The sequence below is a fragment of the Achroia grisella genome, unplaced genomic scaffold, assembly GCF_030625045.1.
Source record: "Achroia grisella isolate CSIRO2021 unplaced genomic scaffold, CSIRO_AGI_Agris_v1 utg642, whole genome shotgun sequence".
NCBI lineage: Eukaryota > Metazoa > Arthropoda > Insecta > Lepidoptera > Pyralidae > Achroia > Achroia grisella.
Window position 1 is genome coordinate 4,060,564 of NW_026712979.1, and position 26,348 is coordinate 4,086,911.

The 26,348-nt window shown below is 29.7% G+C and overlaps 1 protein-coding gene across 1 annotated transcript in view; it reads left to right on the top strand.

Annotated features, from left to right (window-relative positions):
- Positions 1 to 6,924: 6,924 nt before the first annotated feature.
- The window catches only part of LOC131849399 (zwei Ig domain protein zig-8-like), a 42,267-nt gene continuing 22,843 nt past the window's right edge, over positions 6,925 to 26,348 (top strand). Inside the window, exon 1 of the mRNA XM_059199468.1 lies at positions 6,925 to 7,324. The gene's annotated coding sequence lies outside the window, so the exon portion shown is untranslated. The remainder of the gene's footprint in view (positions 7,325 to 26,348) is intronic.

Below are 26,348 nucleotides of genomic sequence, written 5' to 3' on the forward strand. Positions count from 1 at the left end.
GATTGTAACTTACAAGTTGTTATTATATTATATTATATTTCATAACATTTAATACGCCAGCTGTCAGCAAGCTATTTTCGTTACAGGAAAAGAAAATGCCAACTGACATCATTTTTCCAACTAGACGTGAGTGCTAATATATTTACGAGTATATACTTTACACAAGGCATCACCTTGTGTTAATAACTCTTTAGTTCATATAAGGAAAATATAAATTTGAAAATTGTACGTTCCTTGTCATCTTTAGAACAATAGAAAATAAAGGACTGATAATTTAGACTTCTTTGTGAATATATTAACATATTTTATATTCCTCTTTTATTAATGCCCTATCTACGAACCTAATTACAATTAAATATCTATTATATATATATTGGATTTGCTGTACTGCCCAATATTACCTTGCTCAGTAAATGGTACGATAGACTGGTATTTACTACTCAGACCAAAAATAAATTATTTTAAAGAAAAATAAAAATTAATTTCAATTTTACGTCATTTTAATGTAATTTGAATGGAAAGTAAAAGTGACAACCGTAGCCTATATGAATTACATGAACTGTGCTATGTATATCACATTATCATGAACCACATTTGTTACTGGTCATTCCTTGTTATTTCGGAGAACTAAAATGTCATGCCTCTTATCCTAATACTGCTTTTTCTCACCTATCAACTGGACAAAACACAAGGTTTTATGTCAGTACTTACACAGAAGCCATTTTAGGAAATCTACCTCTGTATATCTTCAATATATATCTCAAATATCATATTATAATAACAAAAATACTTTGTTCAATAAAAAATCGAATATGTGTAATATTATGTTATCTGTGATAATAAGAATATTAGTATGTCGGAATTGTTGTATCGATAAAGATAATGTTTGGAAGATCTTTTATATTTTTTGTTGTAGATGTTTAAATAGATTCGCATATTCTGCACGTCTTTATATTATATACGAGTACATATGTCACCTATCCATATTACGTAGTTTTTACATGTATACAAAAATAACATGAGTCGATTTAAAATAGTAGTATCGAGATATACCAGTTTCTCATAATATTTCATGTAATAACTAGCTGTTGCTAGCAATGTTAGCTCGGCATTACTCTATTGCTTTTTTTTTTTCATAAATGATAGTCTAAATCCTTTCTCGTGATAAACAATCTTTACTTTAAATTTAATTAAGTCCGATCAGCCGATCAGATACTTTGGCATTTATATTATTAATATAGTTAAACATAGGTTATTAATAGTATATAGAATATCTTAGCATATATAGTATACATTAACAGCTTCTAAGTCTGTTTATCATGTTAGCAGAAATACAGACAAATCTATTAGTACTAAACTTTTAGTATCAAAATTCATAGTAGAAAGTAGACTATGAATTTTGATACTAAAAGTTTAGTACAGTTATCGGACTCACTTCAATCCAGCGAAAGCTCTTTATTTTTTTAGTGTTGAATGCATATATTGTATTTCGCGAAGAATTGACTAATTCTGTAAATACATTTTTTTTTCCAACGTAGTTTATCTCTAGTGGCCTTTACATACAAATCCATAGTAATATTATACCTGCAAATGTGTGTTTGTCTGTCTATTTAAAGGATAGTCCTATTAAAGAATCCGCATGTAAATACGTGTAATTTTATTAGCGTAAATAAACTTTTGTTTCAATTTTTATGACAGTAATTGAGGTGCTCTTACCGTCATAAGATTTTAAACAAAGTTCCTACTTAACAAACATGTCGCAATAAGTTTGCAGAGTTTAGAAAAGTAAATGTAAATAAATATGACGTAAGTCATCATTTTTATTTATGTATGTCATTTTAATTAATCAAATAATTATGAAATTTATAAGTAAATCACAAGAGTAAATTTTATATATTTTGAAATGAATCATAACCTTAAATGTCTATGTATATAATAAGGTCCCTTATAAAATAATGTATAAATATAACAGAGAATAAAAACAATTCGATTGAGAAAATCCACATTACTTTAAGTCAGCTGTAAGTGACTAAACGCCAGCTGACGGATACGATATTATGAAGATACACCAAGCGGTTATGCGCGCTTCACTAACTGAAAAATGTACACTCATTTAAATTGAAAAGTCACAATAAATAGATTTACATTTTATCTATCAGTATTCGAGGCTAAGTTTGCATAATTTACTTATTTATGTTTTATTGAAATTGGATTTTTGTTCAATTGATCCTTAATATTCTTATCGTACCGTTTATATTCTGTTCGTCTCTATCAAATTTTAGGCATAAGATATCTTGCACTTTTTATTACTTCAATTTCTTTCTAGAAAGAAAAGATAGTTTATGTCCTTTCTTGTGATATTATGTAAATATTTGTCATTAAGATTCGTTCAGTTGGTTGGACGAGAGAAGTTTTAATAAATAGAAAAACAACAGAGCGGCAAAGGATTATCATTTAATATATTGTTATCCAACGAAAAGATCGCGACAATCTAGTGATGGTAGTAGAAAAAAGTGCTGGTACCTACCGACATTGACATTGCTGTTACTCCAGTCCACTTATGACCACGGCTAGTGCAACCAAGTCGAAACATCGAAAGGGATTATTATATTAAAATTTTGGCAGGCAACCAACAAGAACGTTGTATATGTCAAAATAAATAGGTAATCGTTTTGTTTTCAATTATTATATAAAAGACAAGAAAAGAAAGTGTTTAAAATTTAAATGATATATGTTTGTTGTTTTGGAAGTCAGCTAAAAATGAACAGAAGTATAATTTTTAAAAATTAGTAAAAACATCTGCAGTAAAAGCACTTCTTGTACAATAGTATTGCAGACAGTTTCTAGTACTTTCTAGTTTTATTGATGCAGACGGTCCATAGTTGAACAAATACTTCGTTACATGATATATATACATTTTTACGTGAGGAGTGTAGTTTTACTTGTCGTTTACTTTTATCTTTTGTTGTCGTGTATCCGATTCCCCAGAGACTCTGCTAGGTGATGCTGAGCAAACATTGTTTCTTAACTCTGCCAACTTGGAAGTTTGAAACTTTTTATGTGCATTCCAAGTGAGTGTTTTTATACAAATAGCAAATTTTCAGTAATAGTAAAAAAAAGACAATATAAACTTGTCGTTTCAGTGCCTTGATTTTTAAATAAATAAATAATTATAGTAATGGTAGACTCCAATTTGTTTTGATAGGTATAGTGCATTTCTTATAAGGATGTATCCATAAATTGTCTAGAATAAATCCCTGACTTCGTTTTTCTCAGGTTACTTCTTCAATACTACGTATTAATTTTGATCAGCTGCTGGGGATCCTTTAGAGATAATTATTTCCTTCAAAGAATTTCTTCCAGCCGGTATATGTATGAACAATATGAACATACACATAATTTATACAATTACTGTCCCATATACCGCTCCATGAGGACGATAGACTTAATTTTATACTAGTGACTCACCACTAGTATAACATTAAGAAATGCAAATTCAAAATGCCAAAAGGACAATGATTGAAAAGAGAATATTGCTCTACTTTAGGTGACTTGGTATAAAAAGACTAGATTAAAAATAAGTTTATATTTGGTTAATGAAAAGGAAACGAAACATGTCTGTTTAAATCGTAAAATGTTGTTTTCCATTGTTGCCGCTTACCCTGGTATTTTTCATGAAGCTAAATATAATAGTCAAGAATAAATTGTATTTTAAACACACTTTACCTAAACTTGTTAGGGTTTGAGTCACGTTGGTTATACGGTATATGGGTGAGTAATTGTTTGATTGGCTTTATTATTATTTGAATTTACTAATTCAAACCGATTACTGCCGCCTTTACATTACTTTATTTAGCAGAATACGTTCACCTTGTCATAAGGAAATGTAGCAAATATTAGCTGCAACTGAAACTGATTTCATGCATTCTTAGTTGGTTCTGTTTAGTGTGAAATTGATAACTTTCAACTAATTACCAAAAAGTGCAAGACTCCAATATCAATTTGACAATTTTTATCATTTAGATCTGCCTGTTTACATTTTAATAAGTACTTATGAAATCGATAACATTATTACGAAGTATTTAACTCAATAATAATCTTGTATAATAAATAAATTACTATAATATACCTTTAATGAAGTTATTAATACTATTTACTTTTTTATACAAAGTACATAGACATTTAATGTACTTACATTTATCTAGTGTAAAGGTGGATAGGGATATTGAATGGATTGTTTTATTTTAATTCATATTTTAAGGAAAAGCCAGTAATAATGATAATTTAAATTGATTACTGTGTGTCTCCTTTAACCTAACCTACGGTTAATGTTAAGTTAATATATTTTTATATTGTATACCTATTTATTGTGATATTTACTTAACTTAAACCCTTGTATTTGCCGATGTCTATCAGTAACTAACAAAAAGGTACCCGTAACAAAGAAAATAAGAAAAGAAATATTATCAGACATTTTATAAGCCGCCCGTAGACGCAAGCGTGAAAATAAACAAGATCCCTTATATGTAATAATATATTTATGGTAGTCTATGAGTCTACAATATATCTTTCATGTCCGAAAAATGTAACATCTTTATATATTTCATTAATCCTTATTCATATTATATATGTACTTATATGTTTGGTTGCTATTCGAATTCAAATTATTATATTCAATATATGTATAACTCGAAATCCGTAATAAGTTTCCGATTTGTGATTTCACATTTTACTGAATTTCATTAATAAAAATAAATGTAGACACACAAATTTCAACATGCACTCTTCAAGACGGACGGAATATAACAAAATAAAATATACATAGATTCTAACTATTTGTTTTATTTTGTATATACAATTATATCACTCATATACTCATGTTTCTAAAATTATTATTATTCTGACATTTAAACACTAATCGTAAACCTTTACTTGTAATTAAAATTAGCTAAATATATAAAATTGAATTTGTCGACAATATTACGACGGCAACAAATAAGTAAGTTAATATTCAAGCCACAAGCAAAATAACTTCATAGAGTTTTGTGTAACTCGTGAGGGGAGATGCTGAGTGGGGTATCCATCTTACGTCAAGATGCGCCGTAAAGCTTCCCTGTTGCATCGCGTTTCCATGCAAAATAATTTGTACTTCAATACTATTTTTTTATGTTTCATTAATACCTATATGTACTCCCAAATAATGACATAATTTGTTGACACATATATTCACATTTAAATTGAAATTAATAAATTTACGCTAATTAACTTTTACACGTTAATACTAAATCTATAGGATCTGTGATATGAGAATTTCTTAATTACGTCCTTCTTTTGTTCACTGTTGCTATCAATTTTGGAAACATTTAAGATTTTGTTACTGAGCAAATAACAAAACTTTGCTAAAAATATATTATACACGTGATCTTTTCAAGCAGTTCCACACAAATAAATATAATTTGTACAGACGCTTCGAGACATCATAAAGTGAACAATGTGGTTTTATTAAAAGAAATGCCGAAAATATTCGTACATAACGGAAGAAAACAAACGGCCCGTAAACGCCCGATCATCCAACCATGATTTCCAGAGTTCCGTATTAATTTAGTGTAGTATTTGTCTTTTGATTTGTTAGTTAATTTCCTTCAATATCTTAAACAAAAAGTTATTATTGCATATTTTCAGTATGATGGATATCTTAATCAAGTAAGCATTTAAAAATAGTACGTATTTTTTTAGTAATATTATACGCATATATAGAAAATATTTTCTTAAGTATTAGCGTGTATATATTTCGATGTTTTGTATATGTAATCTTCTCTGAAATTACTAGCTATTTCTTAATTCATCAATAATTTATTCATATTAATTACGAATTCGTAATTATATTCTTAATGAATACAGTTAAAAGTACACATAATATAGAAGAGTTATAAAATTCATATTTTTTAAATAGATCTACTTAGGGCAGTATTTGGTGAGACACTATCGGGTGGACCTATCTGTCTATTTAGGATTTATCTTACAACAAGTATCATAAACAATCTTCACCCCTCTGCGAAACTATGAAAATAAAGTTAGCTTATAAATCACGAAAGGGTTATGGCATAGTGACCTCGACTTTAGACCCCGAAAGTTATCAGTGGTAGACTTCGAAACACAACAACGCTTTATATGTCAATTTCAATTTTTAAGTAGATTTTGGACAATGAAATGGAGACAAAAAATACATTGATCCAAGAAGTATCTTAATACAACCCTTTGCCTGAGTGATATGAGGACATATCAAAAGTTACCTGGACTAATAAAATAAAGTTGCTGTCGCTGCCTATTGCTTTTGTATGCTTAAATCTTTGAAATTACGCAACGGATTTTGAAGCGGTTTTTTAAATAGATAGACTGATTCTAGAATAACTCAGGAATAGGAAGATTTATATATACAATAATACATATACCCGGGCGATGTCGGGGAGAGTAGATAGTCAAATATAAAATTAGTATATTCGTCGTTCTTTTTTAACCAAATGCATTAACGACATTTATCAATACTTAAGTTTTAGATTTTAATTAATTTACTTAACCTTCCAAAAGGAAATTCACGTGAACATAAAGATAAAGTATAAAATTTAAACTATGAACAACTATGTAATGCACTTTCCAAAGTAATGTTTTACTACTCATGGGGATGAGTAATAAACCAAAGAGTTAACAGTTTGTCGGTGTTTTATCACCTATACAATAACCAGTACTTAACAGTTTAGAATTGCTACCAAGAGAGCAACAGTAGAAGGTGTAATTGAGTATAGAACTGGGATTAATTGAAGCAGAAATGTATCAGAAGTGCAGAACCGTTAGCGCAAAGCTACGCAGGCGCGTTGCGCTACTCACATCGCAGTAACTACGTAACCTACGCTACGAACACTCGTAGCACCCGCGGGCACTTACTCTGTTTCCGAACGCATTTAAAAAGTAACATATTCTAGTTGCGAATTTTATTAATCTGTGCTACTCGCGCATGGCGCGAAAAGTTTGTGATCCATTTAAAAACTTTATGGAACGGAAAAACGAAAGATGAAGTGACTGCCCAGTTTTTATTGTTTTTTAGATTCTTTTGTTTTAGCTTTGTCCGTTGTTTCTTTTTGTTTGAAAGTGCTAAAGTGTACAAAAAGGACATGAAAAGCCATTTGTGACTAACATATTGGAAATAGATTATTTGTAGACTTTATTTAAATTAGTTCTGTGGCTTTTGAGTTACATCTACAAACAAAATGTTAATTATATTTTGTATTGATTATTTATGATATTTTGGAACAATACTTTTAAGAAGGTAAATGATTAAATATATTATGTAAGAACCAATATTAATATTTGCACTTCAATTGTCATATAATCAAATTCAGATATCTATCTAACCTAAAATAGCGTATAATGTGTATAACCTAAAATATTTTAAATTTGGAGTATGAATATTTATATTTAAAATATAAATAATAAATGAATTTAAAGTAAGTGTTAATTCTTTATTATATTTTGTACAACATACTTAAATTGAAGCTCTTAGAAGTTTAAGAGTTACTGAAATCATTATATATTACAACCCTGCATTTATTTCTACGGTCTTGTACTGCATTTACTGTAACTATAACTCGATGTACGTCCGAGTGATGCTTCTTATGCTTTAGAAATTTATAGTCTGTGGCAGCCGCACACAGACGAATGAACATTCCTCTATTCTCCGTATAGATATAAAATATATATAAATTCGAATTTTAATTACTTTCTTTGCATTTCTTCATATTCCGATTCTTCGATTATGATTCCAGATTTAGTTAAGAAATATTGGCTATAAACTCTACTAAAGTTTTTGTTAATAAAGTAATTTAAATATCATTACTAGTTGAATTTTGTATTCATATTTCAATTTATTTTATGAATATATCTGGTACCAATGTTAGCAGCTGTATGTATATACATTAGTTTATAATATTATATTATATACAATATTCTTGGCTTCACCCACGCGAAATCGGATATCTCCCGTGAGTATTTTCAAAGAACCTTTTTGAGTGAATATACTAATCCAATCCAAGCTATGTCCTATATAACATAAAATAATTTGTATTACCGTACCGTCTTTGTATTCAATTCTTTGTTGGGTTATTAATATTAATAGGAGATAGTTCTCCATAGTTCCCATAATTTCTTACGATTTCGTCTGTAGGAACTGAAAATAAGCATTACTAGAAGTAGCCTCTGTGTACATATTATTATATACTTTAAGTATTAAATATTATATACTTTTACAAATTGAGTAAATAAATAGTAAGCATAGATTATTAGAAAAAATAATCGTATACATTTAAACTAGATTTCAATCTAATTTCTCCTTTAAACCTAGAGTTTAATATTTATTGCTTTTCCGTTAATTAAGTTGAATCGTTAAAGTTTAACGCTTAACAACAGATTAACGGATAACAATCTAACTAAATGCGTTAAAGCAACGATCAGACGATATCTTAATTAGTATCTAAATTAATCAAATAATACTTGAAAACAAAATCCAAATTGGTTTAGTTTACTGTACATATTAAATCCTTCCATTGTTTAGATTACAATTAAGTCTACATATACACCAACCAGAATAGCACCTACGGTGATATTCATAATTGTTATGTGCGACAGAATTGTCACCTTGTAAAATTCATGTAATGATAATGATATTGCACCTAATCTTAATCCAATAGATTAAGATTAGGTGCAATATCATTATCATTACATAGTATAAAACAAAGTCGTCGTCTCTGTCTGCCCCTATGTATGCTTAAATCTTTAAAACTACACAACGTATTTTGATGCGATCTTTTTTAATAGATAGAGTGATTCAAGAGAACGGTTTATATATATATAATACATATACACCCGTGCGAAGCCGGGGAGAGTAGCTAGTTTAACAATAATTAACAATAATGATCACGATATTAAATTTTTTACTATTATTAACCTATGGAATCTAATTATTACTTATTATTAGTAAAATATTACTATCTTTTCATACACTAATACATTTACAAAATCTATGTTTTAGTCACTTTTCACTATTATTAACATAACGTTATACTTCTTTGTTTATAAAATAGGTACAGATCATTAAAACATGTTATTAATATTTCTTAATTGTAAATTTTTGTTAATACGATAGTAAAATTTTGGGTTTAATTAATGACACATTAACTCCTAATTAGCCAATACGTCAAAGTGGTCTATCGTGAAACAGCTTCTATCTAATACCCGCTTGATCACTTAACTCTGCCGAAACACAGACTAAACTAGTTTGCGGTAATCTATAGCAGTAATGCCCAAGCTGTAAGCCGTATCTGTGTGCAGGCCACGGAAGTAATAAAATCCAATCCTCTTTTTTCAGTACTAATAATTATTCATTAATGTAATCTCAAATTTTTTGAGTAGTTAGACCATTGTCTGCTGTCGAAGTCGTGATTAAGTAACACCAGACCTAGTTATATTTCACTGAGTATAGTAGAATTTTACATGGCACAGTAAACCTACTGTCGTATTTCGGATAGGTTTAAATTTGTTGTGGGTGTTTCCATTCAGTGACAAAGTTGCTACAAATTAACATATAAAACAACAAACAAACAGACAAATTACTGATCATTATTTACAAATTTATCTCAAATTGTAAATAAGATAGTTTTCATTACTAAATGAGCAGTACTGTTTCTTATCTCATTCGTAAAATAACACAATATGTCAAAAAGAATCGTCTCTTTATACATTTTTTTTTTTTTTGTATTCCTTTATGTACACAACTGCAGATGTACCAAAAAATGTTTACAGAAACTTTCGTGACACAGGTTTCACCTAAATCGAAAGCCAGGGCTAACTATATTTAATTGTACCGTGCATTTATGAATAAAGTTTATTATTATTATTATTATTATTGAAAATAATAAAAAATGCAACTCACGAATTGCAAACTTGAGTAGATCTGGTATAGAATGAACATTTGTACCTACTTAGGTTTAACGGAAGCCAAGGATTAGACAACAGCTATTAAAAAAGTCGTTACGAAAGGAAAATGGTAGATTCTTATATTTACCTATTAAATCGCCCATTCAAAAGGTAAAATGTCTGCAATTACAGTGTAAGTGCTTTGGGAAACATTGGGATGAAGCCAAGCTAATCTTTGAGTGGTAAAATTTCGACCGCTAAATCTGTGCCATTAATTAACTGTCAGAGTACCAACTGAAAATGTTTAAATAACTAATAATAAACAAAGCGGAATATCGTTTCATTGGATTATGTATGTTCCTCAAACGTAGGTATTATGTTTATGTTTGTACATCATAATAACTCATTACATACGAAAATATTATTTAGAATTCTTATGAATTATTTTATATGAGCATCGCGAAAGCATATGAAGTAAGTTTTGATGTAATTGGCTGTTTGCTATATTGTCTTCCTTAATTTATCATTTAATGGCATATGTCTGACCATAGCCGTGCGGTGTAGAAGACATTAAAAAATACATACAAAATTATTTTAATTTAAAAAAATCTATTATAAAAATCAGTAAACGATTTTGAGTAAACATGAATAACATTGTTGTAATATTAATCTTCAACCAAAGCTGCAGTTTATGTAATATAAAATAAATAGTCACTGCCCAAATAAATAACATTGTATAGAACATTTCATATTTCGCTAACACGTTTCGTGTAATAACATTTTGAATTTTCGCACTATTTTATGACCGAGGGTATGGGAGGGATGTGTTCTGTCTATTTTTGTTTCCTGTTTTCGTTTTTTCCCTTAGTAGTTTATTAGCAGCTAACGGAGCCATTTATCGAGAAATTATACGAAACACTTTTCGTTTATGTGGTTGTTACCCAAATTCACGCGGTTTTAGCCACGGGAATAGTTAGATCTAAGAACAATATATAGCATAGTCACGACTCTTATCCGGGATGGGGTAGTCTCGATACATAAATATTTATTAAGGCCCGTTCTGCGTTAACGAACCTAGCATGCTTTATGTCGGATGTACTAAAGGCTGTCGACTCTCGCTTCAGCTGACGTCATCTATACAGATTACAGCTAAGCTTTCGACACTGTAAACCATATTTAATTGAATTAGGTGTTATTTTGCGGAAGTCCATTTCAATAACGGTCCGAATTTGATCGGCACTAGAGAAGGTCGTAACGCTGGTCAAGTTTCCACACCGAATATTACAAATATTCGGTGTGGAAACTTGACTAGTGTCACAAATGCTAATTGTAGCGGAATTTAAGAAAATGATATAAATCCATCAAGTACTGTAAACCATGATATACCAGTACAAAATCAGCTGATAAATAAATAAATATTGATGATTCATAATGATGTCGATAATCATTATGAACTCAGCACATAACTCCAAATAACGCTGGCTATATTAATTCAGCGTAGTAGGGAGCGAGCCTGCCGCTGTGTCACGGATATTTTTACTCTGTTATTGGTGTTCCTTGAACTGAGTAATCAGGCATATCTGCAAATTAATGCACATTTTTTTTTCTTATTTCGGTCAGATTAGGACTATAGACCTTTTTGGATGCAAGTCGGGGTTGTAAACCCCGACTTGCATGCTATCGTTAAATCCATACGTAATTTGGAGATCTGTTGTACAGGTTTCGATATAGTACAGACTCCAGACTCTCAAAAGGAATAACTTGTAAGTTTTAATAAAATTTATTTGCATTGTAAGATTCCTTGTGTGGATTAAATGAATATTATTATTATTATTATTTGTAATTATATTACACCAAATTAAAACGCTATACATTTACCATACCGTTCAGAATGTAACTATATACCTCTCACAGAATAGGAGTAAAATACATCTTTACTGACTTAAGGCTAAAACAGCGGGATGCAAAGTTTAATGAAAATCCAACATGGACCTGTTATTTTTTAATTTCTGAATTCCTTGGAAGAAAGGTAAGGAACGTAGCTTTTCTGCCTAGCCTAGTATCCTAATTACAAGAGAAAAATGCGCGAAAGAAATAAAATATAAATTCTAATAAATTATAAATATTTTCTTTTTAAAAAAAAAATTGTCAATGTGATACTTAAATGGTTCATAAACAATCTGTTGTATGTTATAATTTAAATTATGTAATATGGTTGAGAAGTACTAGGTATACTTGCCTACAAAAATTAAAATATTTTGACAGGCTGCTAGAAATATGAGAAAATGACATATTGAAAATTTGAAATTTTGAAATATTACTGAAAATTTCACTAACAAACTTCATTATTCTGCAATGGTTTTTTTACCTAGGTACAATTTTACTTATTATACTAGACTTTAGTAAGCAACTACATATTTAAAGTAGTTTTCCACAAATACAGTAAGTATAAAAAAATTGAGAGGAAGTACAAATCTCAATTCGTGCTTGATTTTATGGTCTTCTGTTACATTCTACCTTCGATGAAAAATATGTTATTATGTATTTCTTGTAAAGTATGGCTAATTAGCTACACGCCCCGGCTACACACGTGCCGTGTGTACATGTATTATATATATAAACTTTCCTCTAGAATCACTCTATCTATTAAAAAACCGTTTCTAAATCTGTTGCGTAGTTTTAAAGATTTAAGCATACATAGGGACAGACAGCGATACCGACTTTATTTTATACCATGAAATGATAATGAAGACTTCAAGTTTGTAAGTTTGGATGTTTGAGGTCACCGGTCTGATTTTAAAAATAATATTAATGTTGGATACCTAATTTATCGAGGAAGGCTATATGCTATATAACAATACGTTATGACTAAGATAAAACTAAGGGACAAAAGTCGTGTGGGTATTATTGCTGTTTAAAGAAAAACACTATTGTTTTTAATTAAATTAAAACATTAAAACATTAAGCAGCTCTAATCAAGATACCTATATTTAACTATACTGCTACTTCGCCATATTATCACAGATTTTTTTATTTTATCTGTTGTCAGTGATTATAAACTTCAATAAAGTTATTTTTCATTATCGGATAAAATATTACATCCGAGCCGCACTATTCGATACGAATATTAGAGTACACTATCGCAATATCCGCAACGATAATATACTCGTATTTTTCAACAACCCGTAACACAGTGTTTACACATAAAAATAAAGAAACCTGTAGCGTAATAGACTGACCTATTTTAGAAACCCTTTATAGAAATAACACTTCAAATAAATAGGTGTTGTGTTAGAGCTCGTTCACATTAGGTCGAACCTACAGTTTCTTCGGGATGTCTTATTAGCCTATATAAATATATAATATATATAACCAAGGTATTATTTTACTTAAGTGTAATTATAATCGTTGCTTTGCATCATTCATCTTTATTATTTCTAAGTATTATGTGGCCCAGGTTTAGCATTATGTCCTGATTTAAATTTGGCTAAACATGAGTTGCTTTAACCCCTAGTTGTGCTTTCTCATATTCATGAGGTAGGAGTAGGTTGTGCTTTCTCCGTGAAATAAATATTATAAATACAATTTTATTTGATAATAAAAAGAATACACAATTACTGTCAAAAATACAAGATACATATTGATGCAATCAAGGGCTAAGAAACCAATATGACCTTGCCGATAGTCCTTTCATATAAAACAATTTTTGTTTCAGTATCATGTCGTATGTTTGGATACACAAAAGTTGAAGCAATCCATTTTAGGGCTATATTAATGTAACAGTATTAATCACGGCAGATAGCGCACAGATATAATTTATTATGTCGCAATAGCCGGCGCCTCTGAGGATTAGGTTTGGCTCACTCTATTTTCTATTATAACCTGTTATAATAATATTATCATCCACTTAATATAGCATGTTGCTTTGTGTAAATGAATTCTAGGGTTCTAGACTCTAGGTTCTAACTCCTGAACATGGCTTGTCATTAAAAAAATATGTAGACGTACTAAAAGAGAATTAGATTCTGAATGCAATACAACTGAGTTTACAGCACTATCTAACTGGGATCTTTCATTACATTTATCTGTATATAGTCGACACTTAAGAAATTTCTTCTGTTCGTTGATTCTCCGAGCTATGTGTCTCTACTATAACTTCAATTTACAAGGACTTCATTTTAACAAGGATTTAACTTACCAAATCAGTCAACTAGTTTATTTTATGGATTAAATCAGTTTTACTCCCATTCAATTTAGTTTCGGTAAAAAAATATTTTGCACAAAATTAATCTACCATTAAATTGAAAATCTCTTGCTGTAATTAAACAGATGTGAATGATATTCGATTTTATATAAATATAAACGATAAAAAGTTAATTAATTAATTTTGCTAAAAGGTATAAACATCACTTGTCGTTTGCTATTAAGAAAAATAGTAAATTGAAAATAATCCATAAAACTCTCTCACTTCGCGTTAATTGGATTTATAAGATTTCTAGAATAAATTAATAGGAAACTGGATTTGACAAGTAATAACCATGATTCAAGACGGAAAACGGGTTGATTCGATTTCTCGGTATTTTGAATTTTACCTACCTAAATCTGAAATAACATTTCGTAGGAAGATAATAATGTTAATCTAAGTCAAATTATATGAGAACACAGGATCTATGGCAAAGCATAAAATTACCAGAATTGTGATCACGCATGAAAGGATTGTTAGTATAGTTTATGAGGTCTTAACATGAATAATTTACTGATAAATAATGTACCTATTTACCTCTATTGACGTTTTCATTAAGTAGCATTAAACATCATGACTAGTATAGAGGTAGAGACAGGATCTTTGGCGAAGCATAATATTACCAGAATTTTGATCAGGCATGAAAGGATTGTTAGTATAGTTTATGAGGTCTTAACATGAATAATTTAATGATAAATAACGTACCTATTTATCTCAGTTGACGTTTCCATTAGTTAGTATAAAAGCATCATCACTATTCTACATTACACAGGAACATTGGAACCTTCCAAGAGACCTTCTTGGTAGGTAACATCTATCAGGTACCCAACCTGATATCAGTCTAGAGATATTACTAAATGACTATGCGGATAAGATATTACTAAATGCATGCGGTTTCAGGCGCCTAAAATTGTATAAGCTATATTATTGTAAAATTTCATAAAAATCGGTTCGGTAGTTTTTGCATGAAAGAGTAATAAACATCCATTCATATCACACTCACAAACTTTCGCGTTTATAATATTAATAATAAGATTATTTATAATATCACGTTAGTAGTTTGTACAAGTACCGTCACATGATTTTATAATGTCTAATATTATATTTACATATCTATTCGACAATTATAATTTTGATAATTGTCGACTCACTGTATTAATAAGATAGAAACAATATTGGCTTTGATATAATTTATTTTTATTCTAACAAACTAAATGTTATTTATTAAAATAATTTTGATAGAGAAACAAAGTGTGAATATGAAAAGTACACGTACATAATTGTATTCAGTCTGTTAAACCTCAAGGGTCTCAGTGAGGGCAATGGCAACATTTATCTCTATCTAAATGCAAGGTTGTATTTATGTGAAGTGTGCATTTTGTACCATTAGTCTCCTCTCTCTGCAGGTGCACTTACCTCTTTTATGTACATCATACTGACGAAGCTCTTTACGTAACTACATCCCTTGTGATAAATTGTATGTAATATGTATGTGTAAACGTATTCTAGTCAAATTTTAGTGAAAACCAATACCTACTGACAAAACATGTTGGCACAACTAAATATTCTGTCGCCAAAGCAATTTCTAAGACCTTTAGTTAAATATGTTAATATATATGATTTATGCCACTCCATGAACGAAGTTTCTTCTGCGAGATTTAGTTTTCTGATTCTATACTTACAATAAGCAGCACATACCAACTACGCTCGGTTTGAAAAATATTTGTCAATAAAATTCGCTTCAACCATATTTTTATTTTTAGGCTTTGTAGTATGTATATATTTTACATGAGACGTAAACATAAATGTAAAAGAGTAGGTATACGAACGACTATCAAGCAAATACACTTATAAAACAAAAGTTATGACTTCACAATGCATGGTCAAGTGACTGTTGTTTTCATAATATATTATGATAAAAAAGTAAAAAGAACCGCAAGATGTCCCTTTTTACGATTTATAAAAAGAAAGGAAATCTCAGCAACCTATGCCCGAGGACCTATCTGTACCAGTTCAAAATATATCACAAACATAAAATCGGAATGAAGCCATTGAGCACCTTTCTTTTATAAAGGGTTTGCTATTGAGGCATCTTTTTATCTCAGCCAAGAAATAGCTGGCGTGCGCTACTAGTCTTTGCTTTGTTCAATTTTGGCAACTAAGTCGATGTTACGTTAGGCAATGTAATAATTCTTGTTGTAAGAAACCTGCTTTGAACTACGTTCAATACAAATCCTACGTCTGTAATAATATTAAAATTATAAAATACGTACAAGTATTGTTACAATATTGGATGTTTTGGTATACATATTAATTATCAGTTATTAATCCAGTAGTTATAACAATAATGTGACTGAAATAAACAATTAATTATTTCTTCATGTCATCCAGATTACTTAGAAATATTATATACATAGTAAACGCAAGAAATGACAAGCTCATATTTTAATCTAATATGGTAAGAAGCAAGTCTGTCAAAATAAATTAGTCTGTGAGACTTGCTTCCTGGTCTAGGTTTGATGTTGGTGTTTCCGGATCTGAGAAAATCACAAATAGAAATTTATATGTATAAAGATATTTGGAGTCGACCAAATGTTTAATTTTTCGTCTTAAGGCTGTAATATATAAATAAATCCCTAGTTCTCAATTAATAGTTCAATTATCATATTGTCTTGCGGTATAATTTTGGTTTATATTTAAGATTTTAGCTATTATTAAAATTAAAGTATACGTAACGAGTATATCTTAATGGAAAATAATATAGATATCTTTTTTCATTTTCTTATCTAAGAATAGCTTTTTAAATTAGACGATAAAATGAATCATACATTAAAATCTTGCAAACAGACCTCTTCAAATACAGATAATTTGAGTTTTAGATCAGCTCGTAAGGCCGATGGGGAATCAACCTGAGACAGAAAATATACAATGTAATTTTACTGCATAAGTTTAGATTTCAACTTTTATGAACACGTTCGAAATGTCTGTAATCTGGATTTTTACTACAGAGAAGCTTCAAAATTAAATGTGCACAACCTTCAGCACTGTTAATCCTAAATTTCCTTTATTTTTAACAAATTTAAATGTAAATTGTATAGTTCACTTAATTATGTTTAGCTTAGCTGATCTTATTTTGTATTGTCTTTATTTTGATAAGACATGAAATCTAAATTACGGATTATTAAAATTAAAAAGGTTCGACCATATTTGTACCTTTATTATACATTATTTGATATATTACCCGCAGAGATTTTTATAAAAAATTTTAAGCGAGTACATGAAGTAATTTTACTTATTCATTTTTATTCGTTTGTTTTATAGTTTATTTGCAGAACAAAGTTAGTTAATAAGTATGTTTCTTTATAGATATAGTGTCCGTATAATTAGATATTTTCAACTTCATTAAGATTTGACAAGAATCATAAATATATGAATTATTAATTTATTGTAGTACTAGCTACCCGCCCCGGCTTCGCTTGAATGTACACGTAAGCCTAATCATATAAGCTCTTGAATCACTCTATAATTAAAAATTGTATTAAATTTCGTTGCGTAATTTAAAAGATCCAAGCGAATAGAATGCGGTAGTGACTTCATTTTATACTATGTATATATATGAAATACTATGTATATATATGAAAGTTATTTCTATGTACACATAATAATAGTTGACCTATAATGACGTCCATGCTTTTACTATATTACTTCCCCTAAAAGATTATCGACTTTCTTACTGTAAATGGATTTACTAAAAGATAAAACATCATAAGCGATAACCTCATAGTCGCCTTTCTCGAAAAACTCTAAGGTCAAACCTTCAATTTATCCTTCGAGACCTATTTCATGGAACAACTCGGACATCCGGATAATAACCAATGTCCGTCTCAATGGTTATAGAAGACAAAATATTAAGTTTTTTTTTATAAAATATATACAATTATAAATAAATTTGCAGTTACAAAAACTATTTGCTTCTGATTTGCCTTTTCCTTTAGTGTACCACTTTTGATACTTAACATAGAAAATTCTAGATTTTTATTACAGACTAGTGATTATTACAGATCCGCCCTTATTTCGGCCGGGTATTGATAACTTTGTGAACTGTATACATAATAACATAATTCATAGTCCCTTTGATATAACATTCTCAAGTCGCTGCACTGGTTTCGAAGTTTCCACTCTTCATGATAAAACCTGCTCTCTCTCTCTGTTTATGAATATTATAAATTGTAAGAAAAAAAGTTGAATAGTTATTTTTAAATTTTCGTGTTTAATATACATTATTTGTATTGACCGGGTCTTCATACAAGTAACTTTACAGTAAATAAGAATATTTACTTTATCATCAATAAAATTATTTAGGCTTTGATCAGATAGTATGTTAGTATGTTAATTATGAAAATCTAAAATATTTAGTTCAATTCACTATTACTTAGTATCCATTAACGAGATTAAACAATGTTGAGGCTAGATTGTTTATGGTATAGCTACAAGTAGATAGTATTAATGTCGGACGCCGCTTAGCTATAAATATGAGCATTTCCGTGCAATGGACAGAATATCAAGCCAGTAGTAAGTTGACACTGGTAGTCATTAATCTGAATTATAAAGTTTAGCGAGAGCATCTTGGTCTAGTAATTTACTACTTTAAAAAATTACATTCAAGAGATTAAGATTTGAAATCTGCTCTACACCAAAAACAACTATGCTTGTCAATTTATATTTCTGACAGATTCTGGTTAAGGAAACACCGATATCAAACGAAAAATTAATCCCATAGATAACGTAGACTCACCTCCTTGTAATGACATACATTACCAAAGTCTAGCTCAAGTATTACGAGTATTTGTAAAAATATATGGATAAATGTTTAAATATAATGTAACTTTTCTCTTTTATTTTATAATGCAACTAGATACTCGCCCCGGCTTCGCACGTGCGTACATGTATTATATATATAAAGCATCCTCTTGAATCACTCTATCTATTAAAAGAACCGCTTCAAAATCCGTTGCGTAGTTTTAAATATTTAAGCATATATAGGGACAGATAGTGACTTTGTATTATACTACATATGTAATGATAATGATTAAATGTATATTCTATCTATCTATCTAACCAATACATGGGTATGTGACAATGCCTCTAATAACTCTACCTGTAATAACAGTCCTGGCTGTTTGTATATATGTGTACAAAGTCTAGCATGGTTTATAAATAACCTGATCTATGAACGTACAACCTAAATAGCTGAGACTAGAATTTTTGAACTGGATACGAAATTTTGAGCGTCCCATACAGACTCTCTGAATAAAAGCATTCCGAAAATTCTCACGCGACTGGAACATAACTGGTTTTTCGTCGTCATGTCTGAATGTCGTGGATATATAGTAAATATAAAAAGTATGTTAATCGAAATACGCAATAACAGGCTTTGTACTAATAAATATTTTCAAAGTATCAGTGACGGTTGTTTTTAAAGGAAAGTTTACACATTATCAATCAATAAGTGTACGGATACCGTGAGTGCTGTGTGCGTGCGTGTTTTTGTGGGTGTTGGATAATCTAGTGACGGTAGTTGATAAAAAATCCTGACATTAATCTTATTAAAACTCGATTATCTATATTAATAACGTATCTGTGACGTGTGCATGTTAATTAGTTTATTAAAATGGAAGCGGCGGACTAACTACTACAGGCTATCCGATATATCCATAATCTCCACGGTTTAGTGTTGGTATATTTTCATTTTATAAAGTTTATTACTTCAATTACATTGTTTAATAAATTTTTATTAACTGATAGTAATTCGTAGAAAAATAATTTGGAAAAATCAATTACGTAATCTACTTGAGATATTAATTTACTGCTAGTAAATAGCATGACACCGACTACAAAAAGATTACTTTGAATATTCTAAAATAAAAGTAAGTGCTCAACGATTTTCTATGAAGATTTATATATGTATAAACAATTGTTGTTGTTAGAGAGAAATTTCAAAGTAATAGTTTTAGAATTTTGTAAGCTATATTTTAAAATATCTTAAACACACCTCATAAATTATTTTTTTGGAAATGGGTTCACATTATGTACACTAACTGTAAATTAGTTAGCAGCACATATTATAAGGACGAGACATAATAAATATTGCGGTAGTATTAAAAATTTTATCACAATATTTTTTTGTTTATATTTAAATTATTCTAAGAAGTTTATGTACTTAACTAAAAATATAGGTACATGTATATTAAGATAACATATTAATAATGTTTATTTATGTTATCATGTGTATTTTACTGAAAAATCTTCAAAATCATTTATAATACTAAAAAATCGGATATTTGAAATATTATTCGCTTCAAATACTTTACCAAAGTGTCTGGGTTGACATTTTCTTAATTGAAATTGTAAGCAAATAATAAAATTCAGTCAGATCCAGCCTCAAACAATTTAGTAGGTTTTGTCCGTGACTCGATGAATTATTATCGGAAATTAACATTTACTCTTCAATTAATTTATTTAACTTATCAGATAATACTCTTTGTTATTTCACGTTCAAAACATTTTTGTAGTAGTTTTGAACACAGCTTTACTTCCGATGGTCGTATACAATCTTTTGTATTCCCGAGTATGATTCTTCTGTATATTATGTATGTAGTTACAAAAAAATCTATGTATTTATATCAGTTGTATAGTACCCACAACACATGCTCTACTTAGTTTGGAACTGGATAGTGCTCTGTGACTTGTCAAGGGTTTTGTGAGTCCTTTTCCATATCCTAAAAATACAATTAGTTTAAGAATTTCCATAGTTAAATGAGTGGAAACATATGTATTTGTTTTCATTCATCTCAGTTTGCCATATCATCTTTCAGACAGTCTATCCATCACTTTTTCTGTCTTCCTCTACTCTTATAACTATCCACAGATATACATAATTCATTACATGTCATAAATTACTTATATATATATACATATACATTTATAATTTCAACATTTACATGAATTTATTTTTCATGGCACGATATACATCAATACAAATTAACTTAACCTTTAAAAAAAAGTTATGATGGTCAACAATCGAATCTTTAAAAAGTCAGACGTTTCTTTATTTTCTGTTGTATTACTATCCTTTGACGTGAAGTTATTGTAAAAATGTCTCCAACACATGTCAATTTTATGTAAATGGAAACCATTCTTGGAGTAATTGAAACTGAAGTTTTACACATAGTCCTTTCCATATCGAGAAGTGTAGATTTGCCGGCATAGAAGTAATTACAAAACTCGTTGACTGTTGCGTAACTTATTCATTTTCTGAATGATAAATTAATTTAGTAGTTTAGAACTCCCGAAAGGGAGCATTGGTATGTGACCTTTACACAAGTACATATGTCTGTGAAAAGTTAGGCGTCAGCTTGAATAACTTCAGACTTTATTACGTTGGCAATACTTATCTCATTATCCAATATAAGATATATATACAATTTATTTTTATTTTGTTTATTTATATAACTGTCATACAAATATACATAATTCCTCAATATCAATTTTCTATATAAACAATTACAAAAAACAATTTTAACAATTTATTAATATTGTAGTTGAAGGTAAACACTTTTGCAGGTACACTTATAAAAAAATATGAGACAGTCGAGCAGCGACCTGCTTCTCATCTGTCTTCTTTTTCATTAGCAAAATAGTTAAAATGGTTCTGTTCTTTATATATTAGTTTTATATATAGTACAAGATAATTTATGTAATTTATTATACTTTTTTAAGAGTTTCTTTTTTGATATTTTTTTTTCATATTATCTGTTTAGATGCCCTAATTTAAAAAGATTATTATCATTCGCCAACAAGTCTAATAGAGGTTACTCCCGTACTGTAGTGAAAAAGAAGCAGTAAAAATAAATATTTTTGTGAGAATAATAATAATATATCTTTATGCCTGTAATCATAGACAGGATAATCAGAGGTTTCTTTATCTGTTGACGTTGTAATGAAAACCCATATCCAATTGTTTACAGACCAATATAATTTCGAAAATGGTCGATACCGAAAACTTTGTATAACAATTTATAATTCAGATTCATTACCCGCTGATAGAAACCGATAACAAACCAAAATTATTACAATAAATAAATGTTCGCCCTCAACGTAATATTACATAGATAATAAACGAGTAAAATATCTATATTTGTTTTTTTTATTACATAATTTAGACAGTTCCAAAAAGCAAAGCATTTTTAGCTTACACGTACAAAAACATTCCAGAGCTTTAGGTATCACATATGTATGAATTAACCCGCAAGGGTCGCCGGTAATCCTTCCACCAAATTACTTTATAAACGGAAAGCTTTCAACATTGTATGCTGCGTATGTTAATGCTATGACATTTTTACCACATTTCGGATAATTTTAGACCTTTGGACCACTTACTACGAATTTATCAATGGATATCTATATAAAATTTAAATTCGGTTATAGTTATGTTATGTAAGTCCGATAGAGCTATCGTTAGCAATGATAACATGATATGATATCGATGTTTTTCATTGTCCGTTTACCATTACTTCTTTTCGATCACGCAACAGATTTTACTATTATTTCGATTTTTTTCCTCTAAATTTACACGTATAATGCATTTTATAGTTATGCAATACCTGTTATATATACTGTATAGTTTTTAATATACTAGAAATGGCATAAATAGGTTATCCATCTACCTGTAAGCTGTAAGGTAGACTTTAAAAGGTCGTAGTAAAAACTGTCAACTATTTCTCTCAACTTGAATCTCTTTTAGAAACTGTCAGATAATTATGGGTGACTTCAAGACTTCAAACGTAGCAAATCTACATATTCTACCTTCTGCTACTCATCATAATTTCCATGAAAATAAACATCTATAATATATAATAGCCCAAGAGCCCACGACTGCCAAACATACGTCATTTTAGTAAACGTGAAAGTTCTTGTATGTGTGTCCCCAACACAGGTAAGAACGATCCCCAAACATGAAACCTGGATCGTGGTTCCTATTGGCAGGTGTAACAAAGGTGTAAAAAAAATCATATCAAATTCGTTATTTTAAGAAACTCCATATTTTCATATATTGTTTGTAGCATTATCATAACTTGCGCTGCTCATTGCCAGACACTTAGTGTGGTTCCAACCCACGCCGGACCCCCCTAAACTATACTATTTTAGAAATAAACTTACGTCATTTTAATAAAGCTGAACTTTATATATATTATTGAGAGAACTATTAAACTGAGTTTCCTAAATTGCCAGACAGTTTTCTTGGTTCCTTATCCTACCAGACTCATTGAAACCGTATATTGGGTAACAACGGTGTATACTTAGGAGTTTCTTAAAATAACGAATTTGATATGAATGACTTAAGTACTGTTGCACCTGTCATATTCGAAAATTCCATTTAGTCAAAGCGTTAAAAAATCTCGGTCTTTACATAGTACAAGTTGGAACTCACAGATTTTTTACACTTTTGTTACCTTGTACCTGCCAAAGGAACCACGATCCAGGTTTCATGTTTGGGGATCGTTCTTACCTGTGTTGGGGACACACATACGAGAACTTTCACGTTTACTAAAATGACGTATGTCTGGCCGTCGTGGGCTCTTGCTCTATAAGTTTGAAATCGGAAAAATTTACAACTCGTGCTTTAGACAACAATATTTAAATTCAAAATATCTTTATTCATGTCGGTCTATTACAAACTCTAATGATGATATGTCAAAACTACCGTCAGTTCGGAATGATTTCGAGATGAGAAGAACTGACAAGAAACTTAGCTCGTATTCTTTTCTAACAAATGTTGTACATGTTTACAATAATATAGACTCATTTATAAATTTAAATTTGGGAGAATTGAGTGACCAGTAGCATATGCTGGTACTGGTACATGTACAACATTTATTTTAAAAGAGTCTTAAAATCTCAGTGCTATATAATATCGTACCTACAAGCTACATTCTTAAAGCACATTATCCTTACTATAAATAATTCGCCTCCTAAAGGACTCATAATTTGAAAATGGAAGCATTATAGTCGCGAAAACATGAAATAGACATTATTGCGGCCCATCGCAACGTTCACTTGTATTCGTACATGACATGATAAAGTGATAAGACCGTGGCCGTAACGATATCAGTGTCACAATACCCGCGAAATACGCCCTACGGGGAAAGCAGACGCCTCCGGACGTTAGCACTACGTATTCCTTTGAAATTCAGGGTACAGTCGACAGAAAAAAAAGTTAGCATTCCGCAATTTCTGAGTAGCCGTGACACGTCTCCATTATGTGTGATATACAATACGTTTATTTCGTATAACGTGTTAAAAGGACAGTGAATAAGCGGCTTTCAAGTTACAAAAAATATTTAACCTTTTGCTGGCAATATACATATTTTATCCTTTATATTTCATAATCATACAAACGGCTTTAACTGGTAAGCATAAAAATCTGGAATTTGTAAACAGAAATGAAGATATTTCCGCCGTTGAATATTCAGTTTTTTATCCTTTTATCGTGCAAGAGTACATATAATAAAATAAAAGTACCTATCATGATCTGTTTTGTATTATTCATGGCAGTGTTTAATGGCAACGTAGTGTAACTGCTAGTTTTATACTTTAATACACAAAAAATTACTACCATTTTACCCCTATCCTAACCATCTACTTTCGTATATACACTTTCTTTAAAACTTTCTTCTCTTCATTCTACGCATTTAAATACTATTATCCTAGTTAATAACAGCATTTACTTAATTGTTCTAAACTAAGGAAAATCCCTTTATCGTATCTTGAAATAGTCTGACATCAACTAGTTTATCACTGAGGACAGTCGTGGCTTGGTTTTGGCAGGATATTTGTACTTTAATATTATAGCATATTTCATAGAATCTCTAATACCGGTTACTTATTGCGTTTATAGAACCATATATATTGTTTTTCTTCACTGTCTCGTGAATTTCCTTGCAAATTATCGGTATCAATACGAAATTGTAATTAAACTATTTAATTAAACGGAATTAAAAATATTTTATTTTTAATTTAAATGAAATATGTCCTTGTTGTTTTTTAATTTGTTGTTGTTACATAATTTATTATTATTTATATTTAATTGTGCATTAAATAAATAATGCAAATTTATATGGTGGTACTAAATAAGGTACCACCATGTGGTACTAAGGTACTACTGTGGTACCATAAGGTGGTACTAAGTTAAGATTCTAACGCCTGAACATCTAATCAAAGTAATTACTAATATCGAATCTATATATAGTTAGCTGTTCGAAAAAGAACATGAATAATGGCTTCATACTTTTTAAATTCTGAAATAACTGTAAACACACAATAGTGAAACTCGCATATGTACATAGTTTTATTGAATAATTTAATCATTTATAACATAAACATTAACTACATACTCATATTATTACTTATTCATAAGAAAATTATAAGCGTATCGTAACAAAACAACACGGCACGGCAAGCCTTTGGAGATTATATTTTGATAAAATCTAAACCAATTTATATATTATAGACTGGGAGAGAGGGCATTTTGTTGTGACGTTAAGTTCAGTAGTTCCGGAGTTCAGAACTACTGTACCAATTTGAAAAATGGTTTTACTGTTACATTTTATACTTCAGCGTAGCATATGCTATACATTATGGTAATAAATAAAAAATAAACATATATTATGAACGCCCGGGTGAAACCGTGCTGAGCTACTAGTAAATAAAAAAAGTAAATATATTTTTGTGACAAACTAAAACGGATTATCGAATTTTCAAAACCTTTCGAGTGTAGAAAGTTACCTCATAAGCGAGTAAAATGGTTACATTTTATTTTTAAAAGCAATAATGATATCAAGAATAATCGCCCCCATATGAAGCCGGAGCAAATAATTAGAATATCCATCTATAACTAATGTTACTTTTAATACAAGTATCAGTACAAATCTTAATTTATCAAAGAACAAACCAATAATAGTATATGAACATTAGACACAGTACAAGGGAAAAGTCATATAAGCGGATAATTGATAAATCGAGGTTCTGAGAAGATAGTTGGGGTCGAATGGACCGCAAGTATGATGAATGACTTCCACAA